The sequence below is a fragment of the Cryptomeria japonica genome, chromosome 3 (assembly GCF_030272615.1).
Source record: "Cryptomeria japonica chromosome 3, Sugi_1.0, whole genome shotgun sequence".
Classification (NCBI taxonomy): Eukaryota; Viridiplantae; Streptophyta; class Pinopsida; order Cupressales; family Cupressaceae; genus Cryptomeria; species Cryptomeria japonica.
This window is the reverse complement of record NC_081407.1, coordinates 743,740,265-743,753,289: the sequence shown is the minus strand read 5'-3', so window position 1 is coordinate 743,753,289 and position 13,025 is coordinate 743,740,265.

Genomic DNA, 13,025 nt, shown 5'->3' with positions numbered 1-13,025 from the left:
ATATGGATTAGTGACAGAGGATCTAGACACATTTCTGTTTGAGTTTGATGTTCTCTGTAGGATTTTTTATTATACTACAAATGCCCATAGACTCAAAATATTTCCTACCACCTTGAAAGAATCATCTTTAAGATGCTTTATGAGCTTGGGTAGTAGCACAATCAATACATGGGACGAGATGAAATGATTATTTCTTGCAAAGTACAAGGATTATTGTAGAGGCACTGATCATCGTGGGGATGACATTTTTAGAATGACACAGAAAGAAGATGAGAGTCTTGAAGATTATCTGGAAATGTTTTTGTTTAGTGTCAAAAAGTCCAAGCATAGTACTTTAAATGAAGATTCCCTCAAGCTGATATTTTTAAGGGGAATCAGTGAAGAATGCACTGATACTTTGGATCTTATGGGAGGAGGTGACATTACACAATCCACATGGAATAACACAGGACAAATTTGTAAGAAGTATTCCAGATCTGCTTCTAAAAAAAATAGTCGTTTCAAGCCAGGAGTTCCTTCATCAACATCTAGTACTAGAATTTCTAGAATGGAACTTAGCCATTTGTTGAAGGACTTTAAGGAGGATATCATAAACAATATGGCTACTCAGTTGGATACACTCTCAGCTAAGAAGAAGCATGAAGAAGCTGATGCATTTCTTGCAAAATTTTGCCCTCATTGTAGACAAAGGAAAAAAGACTGTAGATGTAAAATGGTTGCAAATCTTGAAGTTCCTGACTTCAAGCTAATACAAGGTGATGATGAACAAGTTTTCTATGTTGCTCAAAGAAGGCCAAATTTCTAAAGGCAAGGTATGCCACCTGATCCATTTTCTTTTTCTAGTTATAGTGGAAATTCTTATGTACCAAATAATTAATGGCAATCACCATATGCTCAAAATTTTGGTAGTTATCCAAACTGGTATGGTCCTCAAGGCCAAGGGTAGCATTTTGCTAGTCAAACTCCACAGTGGTAGTAGCCAGAAGTAAATTGGTCTCCACCTCAGGCATAATGGCAGCAATTTCAAGGGAATTGGCAACCTACTCCTCAATGGAGGGGAAGTCGACCATGGACTAATCAGTCTTTTGGATATCAACAGCCTAGTCAATAGCCACAACTACCTGCAATAATGCCTCCCCCAGCAGCCACTACTGTTCCACTTAAACCTACACAGTTGCCCACTCAGCCAATGTCGAATCCTAATATTAAATATCAGCAACAAAAACAAGTTTATTCAGCTGATCCTAATCAATACCCAACCTATTCCTTATCTATAAGTGATATTCATCTCAGATTCGGGACAACTCTGCCTAATCCATCTCCTCCAGTTATAACTAAAATGCCTGAAGAACAATAAATCTATATCTCAATAGCCACAATACCTCAGAAACAGAGACTACCCCCATTTCCCCATAGGTTGCAAGAAAAAGACTAGTCTCACAGACTTTCAGAAGCAATTTGGGCATATAGAACAACTTGGAAGACACCAATTGTTTTTACACATTTTGAGATGGTGTATGGAAAAGAAGCAATGATGCCTATTGAGTTTGAGCATAAAACTCTAAGGACAGCTTTGCAATTAAATATGACACTTTCTGAAGCACAAAGAGACCGTATTCAGCAATTGAATATTTTGGATGAATGGAGAAAAATGGAGGTCCAATAGATAGAACTGATTCAAAATCATAGAGCCAAGTGGCATGATAAATACATCAAGGAGAAGAAGTTCAAAGTAGGTGACTGGGTACTATTGTATGACACAAGATATAAAGATACTATGGGAAAGCTACAAACTAGATGGTGAGGTCCACATGAGATAGAGGAAGTTTTCAACAATGGAGTTGTTTGTTTGACCACAATTGACCCAGTTTGGTTCAAGCTTTTAGTAAATGGTCATAGATTGTGACTTTATCATAAGCCTGTCACCAAGGAGGATTTCCTACAGCAATTCGCCAAGAAGGATCAAACACAGGTTCCTGCAGCAACTAGGCAAGTTCCTACTACAATAGAAGAATGTATTAGGGGTAAGGTTCTTGTAGCCTCTACAGCGAACATACCTGCCACTTCATAATTCTCCAAGCATCATTTCATAATGATATTTCCATGTCTTATGGAAATATTATTCTCCATAAATAAATTTTTCCATCCACGTCATCCCATCTCATTTCTTTATCTTTCATTTCATTAATGTCAAATCATTTCATTTCACCATTCTTTTCACATGATTGTAGGTATGTACATATTTTATTTTATTTTAATTAGGCATTTATGATTTCATTATGATTATTGCCTTTACTAAATCCATGTACACTTCCCTAAATCCTTTCAGCATGTGTGGACACGTGCCAAAATAAGTTGGGGGGTGTTTTATGGTCCGATTTCCAAAATTAGTAATTATTCATCCTTTTCGATACCTTGATTTTATTGCTTGTCATCATTCTTTTAATGAGATATTTTTGGCATAAGAAGAGTAATGAATTCTGCCACCAAAACTGGAAGTGGGTAAGGAAGTTTCAATTTTTAGTTGTAGAGTATGATGGTTCTTCGTTTCTCAACTGCAGAGATTGCTACATTAACAGATTAAGACATGGGTAGAGATCCTATCTTCCATGAACCAATAATCCATGATGCATTGCTATAGGATGCTCTTTGTGAGAATTATTTCTGGTTGCATGGTTGGATTATCTACTTTCTGAAAATAACATTATAATGAAGAAATTGCCTCTGAGTTTATGCATTCATTCAATGAAGGGGAGGCTACTGTTAAAGGATTAAGGGTCATTGCTATAGAGAAGCAGATAGCTGAGGTTACAGGGTTGTTGTAGGAAGGAGAGTTGTTTCCTGAATCGAAGGATGCTAGAAGCGCCAAAGAAGAATTTACACACCCCATAGATGGACCTCTAATAGTGGACAAGCAAGGAACCAGAAGGGTATCCCTTCCAACAGAATGGCCCCAGGTGGCCTTGTATGTAATGAAGTACATTACTTGCGAAGGGAGGTATTCAAATTTATATTCACCCCATTTCAAATTGCTTAGTCATTTACGGCATGGCCGGAGAGTGAATGTTCCAAAAAAATTATATCACCTCATTTCCACAAGTGCCAAAGAAATACAGAAGAATGGAAATCATTCTATCAACCATCATGGTTTGATAAAATTGCTGGTAGAACGTTCTCTTTGGGATGTTCCACAGATGGAATGGGGGGTATTTGAAGACATATTGCAGTTTAGGGTTGAAGATGCTCCTGTTGCAAATGAGTTAGTAGTTGAAAAGGAGGATATGGGAGAACCCTCTTCTCCTATAATTTCTACAGAGAATGAATCTCTTATCGCTGAAGGAGCTTTGACTATTACGGAGGAAGAGATGGTTGAGACAAGCATTGAGAAACCCTTTACTTCTTTTCTAAGAGAAGTGGCATCTTCTAAAAGAAAAGGGAAGGAATTATAAGTAATTAATGTAGATGATGAACCTACGGTTTAGCTGCAGGCATCTCAAGTTTCCCCTGCAACCAAGAGGTGTAGACCGAAGAAAAACACCCCTGCAGTAAAGCCACAAGAAGAAACCATTCTTGCAACCACTCCAAAGGTTTATGCAAGAAGAACTCAGAGTAGTACCCAAAAAGTCCATCCAACAGGTGATGCAACAGAGGTTATTTCAGTGGAAGCATCAGAAGAAGAGAGCCCAGTAGAGATTGAAATTCAAAGGGAGGATGATGTTGACAAACTTTCAAATCTAGCATATGTGGCAGAATAGCTTGAGGAACCTATTGAAGAAATTCTACATCCTAAGGTAACAGCTACTAGACCTCCATCATCCCTCAATAGTTTATCTATTGCATTAACATTTTATAGGCAGTGGGAGATAGAGAGGGCTAGATTACAGGGGATTATTGACAAACAAAAAAGGAAATTGAAAAAAGGGCTAATAAAATTGAAGAATTAGAAGTCAAAGTTGGTACAATCACTAGTATGGTCCCTGAGTTAATGCAATGTAGGGCACCGCCAAGAGTTTATGCTCTGCATTTGAAAGAGCGGTATTTAAATTTTAAATTAAGCCACATTGTCAGGGACCTTAGCCCTTCTTTAGAAACCCCTAAGGAATTTTATGATGCTTATCAAACTTCCCCAGTAGCTATGAAAAAAATATTGTGTGAACTTTACTTGCATAACTATGTTGTAACTTCTGATAGTGAGTGGAATCCCTTGTTATACATTGGTGATATCCACATAAAAGCCTTAATGTCATGGATTCGAAATGAGATCAGCATGGGAGCACATGCCAGAACACATAGGGATATTGAATTTGATTGTCCATGGCCACTGAGGAAGGAAGAAAAAGAGCCAAGAGTTCTTTATTATATATGGCAGAAGCAATTAGTAAGGCCAGATGTAAGGAATCAAGTGTTGCTAATGAGGGAAGAAATATTCCAAGCATATGAACATTTAATTCAGAATGAAAGTGCAGCTGCAATTGATGGCCTAACTCAGCACTGGAATAATTTGCCAAAATAATTTAAATAAGGGGAACCTCATTCACTGCCAAATTTTCATGCAGTTATGCAAAGAGCCCCTAAATATATCCAACTGGGCAGGATGAAAACCAATAACTGGTTACCTTTGATCTTTCAGCCCCCTATACTTATGTGGCCATTGTTGGGATGTAAGGTTATAGATAAGCCCTATGAAGTAGTTATAGAGGAGGCCAGATGGTCCAGGCTAGAAAAGATGAAGGGGTTTTATTGGAATTTAGCTTCAGGAGGAACAGGTCAAGGAACCGTTGGTGACTTAAGAGTTAGTGCCAGAATCAAGAATTTTCCTCTTGCTGGAGGATCAGCAAGACCTTAAGTTTGGGGGCATGATGAATTGAGACATTAGCATAATTTTATCCCTGGAACTCTTAAGTTTTTCTCATATTTTGATTTACATGATAGTAATGATGTATCAAAAGTTGACTATATGTATTTCAGATGTTAACCTGAGCCTATTAAAACATGTTTTGCCTTTACTAGTTTATTCCTGCAACCATGTTATTCATTCATGCTGCCATGTGAATTGTCTTAGGCAATATCATATGTGAAATTAATAGATGTTTTGATTAATTAAAATAGATGTGTATGTTCTTGTATGTTCTTTCTTTTGAATTGTGGGAATAAAATGATGTTACGGTGGAAGCTTTCCTATCATGCCAATTGTAGAAAGAGATATTCAAGGAGGTGACTGAAAGATTGAATCGGCGGAAATGTTAATGAGCGTAAGGAACGACAGAGGAAAAGAAGGCATGCAATACTTATTGATCTTTTACTCAAGTGGGCACTAGTGTTGTAGATATATCCACGATATGTTATGACTGTGGTTCGGTTTATATCCACATTATCAATGACTTAACTCCAGTTGTTTTCTTTCTTGAATAATTATCCACCTCTTCTCATCGACGTGATCTGTGTTGTAGGAAGTAGTTTTTTTCTTTTAAATAAAGGTCTTTATCTCTTTTCGTAGGTTAGAAAGAAAAGAGAAGAAACAAAGAAGAGGATTTTTAGAAATAAAGTTACAAGTGTTTTGAGTTTCTTTTGATTCTGAATCATGTAATGACTTTTGATGAACCATGAATAAAGATATGTTATTCTGAGCACTTAGAATTGTTTTGGAAGCCTCGAAGCACTCATCCAAAGGGGCCCACTTGGTGAGTGTTCCTATGCCTTTGTTAAAATTAGTTTTCTTCTTTAGCTGCAGTAGACGTTCTTGCATTGATTGTTCCTACAGCCAAACCAAAATAGAGTAATTCTTGTTTGGCACAATTGAACTTAGCCAGTATTTATTGAATGAATTTATGTTCAAGCAGAATTTTTCCTGTAGCCTTTCAATAGTTTCAATTCTTTCTTACCCTTTTCCGCATATATGTTAGTCATTGTAGTAATGCAGGGTAGTTATCATAGGAACTTAGTGCATATATAGTGTAGACCCATTTCAAGTATTCAAGTATTGCATCCCTAGGTTGACAATCAAATGAACACTATCTATGGAAATAGTAACTTCACAAAGTAACTTCGGGTTGAAACTTCAACTAGATTTATTATTCTTATTGTTGGGTTGAACACTAGATACACAAGAAAGATACCATTAATCTAATCCATTATGCATGCATGAATCATAACCTAATAACAATATCCATTGCCCACACTATCATTTACTCATAGAACACATCTAATATGAAAGGTTCATTTTAAATCTCCAAACCCAAATATTCCTACCAAATAATCCTACCATAAGATAATTCATAACATCTCTAAAATATTAACATTATTCATTTCCTACTAGAGAAACCCCATAGATCCTTAACACTATACACTACACACATTATAATTATTACATATCCATCATTTCCTTCAATAAGAACCTTAATCTCAAATTACAAGAATAAAAATCATTTAGGATGCAAATTCTATATGTTGGCAACAACAATGAAGGAAAAATGAGAGGGGGGTTGAATCAGTTTTCACTAGATTATACCATTTAAGCACAATCTCAGATCTCAATCTACTGCAGCAAGAATAAAGATAAATACAATAATAGCAACACATATAACACCAAGATTTTTTACATGGGAAACTTGGTTAAGGGAAAAACCACGGTGGGAACCTACCCACAATAACATGATACTTTGTAGTAATATGTGTAAATATTACAATAGGGAATGCACATGCATTCAAGCACACTACTTACAGCTCACTGCTCAAAATACAATGACCTATAAGGTTCCAACCCTTAGGTAAGGTTCACTACCTTACAATAATGTTTGGACTACAATCCGGATTACATGAATTGCAAAGATCGCATATGCTAATGCCTGATGACAGTTCTGGTTAAGCATATTTGTCTACCCTGCAACAATATTTGCTCACTACAATATACCAAAGGATAAATTTGCTTATGCGCACATAAACCACTCTCTGATAATGTAGACACCACATTGACACCCAAATTACATTAATATAACACCTATTTATACAATTCATCAACCTTGACTACAAGGTTGGCCAAACCCTCAACCCTTAATTACAAAATTACATCACATGATACATAAATCAACCACTAGACCAATACAATTCCATAGATGACATAGAATGTACCTAAATCAAATCTCCAAACATGCATCACCACCAAAAATACCGCATAACATGAAGAATATCACTGAATCAACAAAATCACCAATACCGTGCACAAGGATCAATGCGGACCACCAAAACAAATAGGAACTAATCAGGAAATTACTAACAATCATGTTAAAACCATCTACAATAGTTGTACCAACACCACTTAGTCAAATCTTCATTGATCAACACGCTAACACTCAAGAACACTTATCAATAGAAATTTGGACTGGAAAAATAGCTTGCAAAGTACCAAATCATGAAATATCTTAAATGTAGGTACACATGAACATCAAAATTATTTTCCTAAATCTACATCCAAAGATATGATTATATCGGAGTACAACAGATCAAATACCAGACTCTGCCAACTACAGAGCACAAAAGAACAGTCTTCGTATCAAAATTTGCAACTCAACCAAAGCACCACATAGAATCATGGAATCCATAAAGAATGAGGTATCTCTAGTTGATTCAGCATCCCAAAAAAATAAACCAACCAAATCAATTCAATGCAATCACCGAAATATGTTGACATCAATGACAACAACATATCCTAGCAGCAACAATATCCAACAATCTCCCCCTTTGGTATTGATGGAAACTGTAGTCACACAAATCTATCTAGCTTAATTAAATAAATATTCGCTATTTATTTGATTAAAAATCCACTAGCCATCAGTTAATTAAATTAATATTTAATTAATTCATCTCCAAACATTCTCCTATTAATTAAATAAATTATTCAATTTATTTTAATTCATTCATTAAATCAAATTCCAATCAATTAAATAAATAAAATCTATTTATTTAATTAAATCCCCCTATTCCTCTTTTAAATAAATTAAATAAAAACATTTATTTAAATCATTATCCCCCCCCCCACTTGCATTTTCCTACAAATGCAACTTGCACACATTTATTGGAATAAATGAATTTTTATTTTAATAAAATCCTATTTTCCCTCACCCACCAAATCCAATTGCATTCCTAAATCCCCTTCTAGATTCTTCTAACCCCTTCCTAATTAGCCTAATCCATCCCCTAATTATTGTCACATTCCTAAGCAAAATGAAGTCACTTCTCAAAGACTCCAAAAGTCTTTGAAAAGCATTTAATGATTTGTGTGTTCAACAAATTAACCCCCAAAGTCTTCCAAGACCACTAATGGCTCTTACATGACCATTTATGGCTCTTACATAACCATTTATGGTTATTTCAAACTTGTCTCTCCAAGCATTTATTGCTTTGACCATATTTATCCTTCTTGCATTTGCACAAGAGTTTATCCATTGGATAAAAGCTTTATTCTTTGAATAAAGAGTTTATTCATTCAACTAACCTTGACTTTAACTCCCTAAGTCATGTCAAGCATTTAATGCTTATTCCCTCCCCTCTCAACCTATCTCACATTGACACTTGTCATCTTGGGATTGGGTTGAAAGCCCTCACATGGATTTGAAATCATTCAATCCTGACCCTTGTTGAGATTGCTCAATCTCAACCATCTGTTGCTCCATTTTCCCTATAAATAGAGCCCATTTCTTCATAATCCAGATCCTGAAAACTTGTATGCATTTAACCTATAGGCATTTTAGAGAGCATTTAGCATAGCAAACTAAAATATCTTTGTTATTTTAGTTAAAATCAATCATTTCAATAGCATCTAGTATTTAGCTTTTTATTTTACATTTGGAGCAAAATACCCAAATCTCAATCCTCCATAAGCATCCATAGTGCAAAAAGCTGCTGAGAGCTACACTATTTTGGAACTTGGAGAGGAGAGGAACAAGGGAGAAGGAGCTAAAAGCATGTTAGGAGGTATTTGGAGATGCCTCATCATATTTGCTTCTTTAGTTAAATATGCTTTCATGTTTTTAGTATCTCTTTTGATATGCCTGTTTAGATTAGTTTTTGATTGACTAACACTAACGATTTTCTTGCATCTTGTGTTGTTTGTCATTTACTAACCTTGTCCATTTAGCAGAGCATCAGAAACATATGACTATGAAAAAAAATCAATGCAAAGGAATGAATCAAGACCAACAATCTCCAACAAACTCCCCCTAAGATCATGCACACAAGGCTCCAAAGATAAAATAGTTTTTCACATGCTTATCTCCCCCTTTGACAGCAATGCCAAAGACATAATAAAATCATGCTTCTCTCCCCAAAACTCATCCTCTAAGAAGGAAAATATCTCCCCCTTAGGATAAACTCACAACTCTAATCATCTGAACCACACACTGACTACTCTAGCTGAGTAGTAGCACCAAGTCACCAACTTAGATAAGGAGATAAGAATTTGAAATCCATCGGATTGATGCATCTCTATGCATCTAGTTCTCATTAGGAGGGGCAAAGACCCCTAACTTGTCTTTCAAATCAAAAAATGTATTTGTAGGAAAAGGCGTAGTGAAAATATCTACAATCTGATCCTTTGTAAATACATATTCCAATCTGACTTCTTCATCACTAATTTTCTCCCTCAAGAAATGATACTTTATTTGCACATGCTTTGTTTCATAATGCAGTACCAAATTCTTTGAAATATTAATAGAACTTGAATTATCACAATATATAATATTTTAAATATTTTCTTCATCCAAACTACCTGAGTACAGTTGCTAGCAGCAGCAATGTATTCAGCTTTAGTAGTAGATAGAGATATAGCATCTTGCTTCTTACTGGACCATGAAATCAACTTCTTTCCCAAAAATAAAGATTCACCAGTAGTTCTCTTTTGGGCATCAACATCACCTTCCCAATCAGCATTAGTATAGGCACATAGAAAGAAATCATCATTCCTCGGATACCACAAGTCATAGTCAGTAGTCCCCTTCAAGTATCTGAAAAACCCTTTTCACAATAGTAACATGAATCTCTTTAGGATCAACTTGAAATCTAGCACAAAGATAAATAGCATGCATAATTTTAGGTCTAGTATGAGTTAAGTATAACAATCCACCAACCATAGATCTATACAAAGTCTTCAATTAACTTTCTGAGATTCATCATTCTTAGACAACTTGCATTCAGTCACCATAGGAGTTTCAATAGGTTTGGAATCATCTAACCCAAAATTCTTCAATAATTCCTTCACATAATTAGATTGAGAAATGAAAATGCCTTTGTCAATTTGTGTAATCTACAATCCTAAGAAAAATTTCATTTAACTTATCATAGAAATTTCAAATTCCTTTTGCATATCATCAACAAATTTCATACTCAAATCATCATCTCCTCCAAAAATGATATCATCAAAAAAGACTTCAACAATCAAAATATTATCATTATCAACCTTAAAGTATAGATTACTATCAGAAGTACCTTTACAGAATCCCAACTTCAACAAATACTTATCCAATCTAGCATACCAGATTGTAGGGGCTTTCTTAAGTCCATATAGTGCTTTCTTTAATTTTCATACCATATCTCCTTCATCTGATAAATAAAATCTATTTGGTTGCTCAATATGGACTTCCTCTTCCAAATCACCTTTCAAAAAGGATAACTTGACATCCATCTGATACACCTTGAAATTCTTGTAAGCAACATATGCAAGCAACAATCTAACAACTTCAATTCTAGCTACCAAAGAAAATGTCTCCTCATAATCAATACCTTTCATCTGAGAACACCCTTTACATACCAATCTTGCTTTGTTTCTAACAACTTCATTGGCTTCATTTAGTTTATTTTAGAACACCCATTTAGTGACAATCACATTCTTATCTTTAGGTCTTAGAATAATCTCCCAAGTGTTATTCTTCTCAATCTATTTCAGCTCTTCTTCCATTGCTTTTATACACAATTCTCATATTTGCATGCTTCTGCAAAATCTTTAGGTTCAATCTTTGAAATCAAACATATCTCTTCAACAACAATCCTTCTCCTAGTCATCACACCTTTATTCTTATCACCAATAATTTGATTTTCTAAATGATTCAATCTTACATACCTCAGAGTCTTTTGATTGTTCGTATTGTCTGGCTCTTGAACTTCTTCATTGACAGTAGCAATATCTGGATTACCTTTCTCTACCGAATCATTCTTCTTTAAGATCTCAGCTTGCACGGGATTTGAAATAACATCTTCATCATCAAATTCATATCTGCATGCTCTGATTTGTTTTCCAAGACATTCATCAACCTTTACATTTGCACTCTCTATTATTTTCTTTAGTCTCTTGTTGTTACACCGGTAGGCCTTGCACTTAGTAGAAGATCCCAAGAAGATTCCTTCATCACATCTCGCATCAAACTTTCCTATATCCTCATCTCTCTTGATATAAAATTTACTTTCAAAAACTCTAAAATCTCTAACTATAGGAACATGACCAAACCATAGCTCATAAGGAGTCTTAATGGAATCACCTTTTATATGCACCTAGTTGAATGTGTAAACAGCAGTACTAATATCTTCTCTCCAAAAGGTTTGTACAACATTTCCTTCTATCAACATAGTCTTGGCAGCATCCAAAATGGTTTGGTTCTTCCTTTCAACAACTCCATTTTGTTGAGGGGTTCTAAGAGTAGATAATTGTCTTATAATTCCATTCCTCTCATGAAATGTATCAAACTCTCCTGATGTAAATTTTCCTCCTCTGTCAGATCTTAGGCACTTCAGCTTCAACCTTGTCTCAATCTCCATTCTATCTTTGAATATCTTGAATTTCTCCAATGCTTCTAATTTCTCCCTTAGAAAGGTAACCCACATCATCCTAGAATAATCATCAATCAACAACATGAAATATATGTCACCCTGCATGCTTCTCACTCTAGTAACACCACATAAGTCAGTATGAACTAGATATAACAATCTATTAGATGAATATAGCTTACTCTTGAATGTAGTTCTTGTTTGCTTTCCCAACTGAAATTCCTTACATACCAAATTAGATGGCTTCACAATTTTAGGAAAATCTCTAACAACTTGAGTAGAACTTATCCTTATCAAGCAGTCAAAATTAACATGACACGTCCTTCTATGCAACAAACAACTTTCATCAATCTTAGGAATCAAACAACTTTTCTCACCATAATTTAAATGAAATATATTACCTTTAGTTTTAGTCCCTGATGCAATCTCTATACCAAAGGCATTTAGGATCTTGCATTTACCATTCTTGAATTGCAGATCATATCCCTTGTCAACCATTTGTCCAACACTCAAAAGATTATGCTTCAATCCTTCAACATACAAGACATCATCAGTATTATGCTTACCATTTGAAGATATAGAACCTCTACCACAAATCACACAAACTTTATTGACTCCAAATCTTACTATACCACCATCATACCTCTCTGTAAAGTGGAAAATTGGATCCTAGTGACTCCCCACCTAGGAGAGAGAAAGGAAGCCACTAGGATGATTTTTACTCAGAAGGACTTTACAAAAAAAAGAGGGGATTGAATCTACTAGATCCAAATCCAAAGGAAACAATGATGTTAATTCCAAGTGGATTGCAAGGGTTGAAGTGTGATTTACCCTCTTTTGTAAATAAGAAAGTTGACTTGTTGACTATGTAGGAAAGAGAGATGAAATAAGTGAAATGAGGGGCTGCCAGTTTAGGATCATGTTGTAACTTCAGATCTGAGATATCTAGATTGGTACGGATCTTCCCTACAAATTTGAGTAGAAGTTGTTGGGACTATGTTGAAAGTGTCCAAGGTCCTCCAAAAAATCCGTGAAACGAAAAGGGTTTCTCCTTCTCTACAAATGAAGCCCAAACCTGCAATTACACTTGCGCACCTGCAACCTACACACAAAAAAGAGGGGAAGAAGGTTTGTGGATAGGGGTTTGCCTCAATCAAACCCCAATTGAGGAATCAACCTTGAAAGAAAGTGATAGCAAATGCTTGAATGTAAAC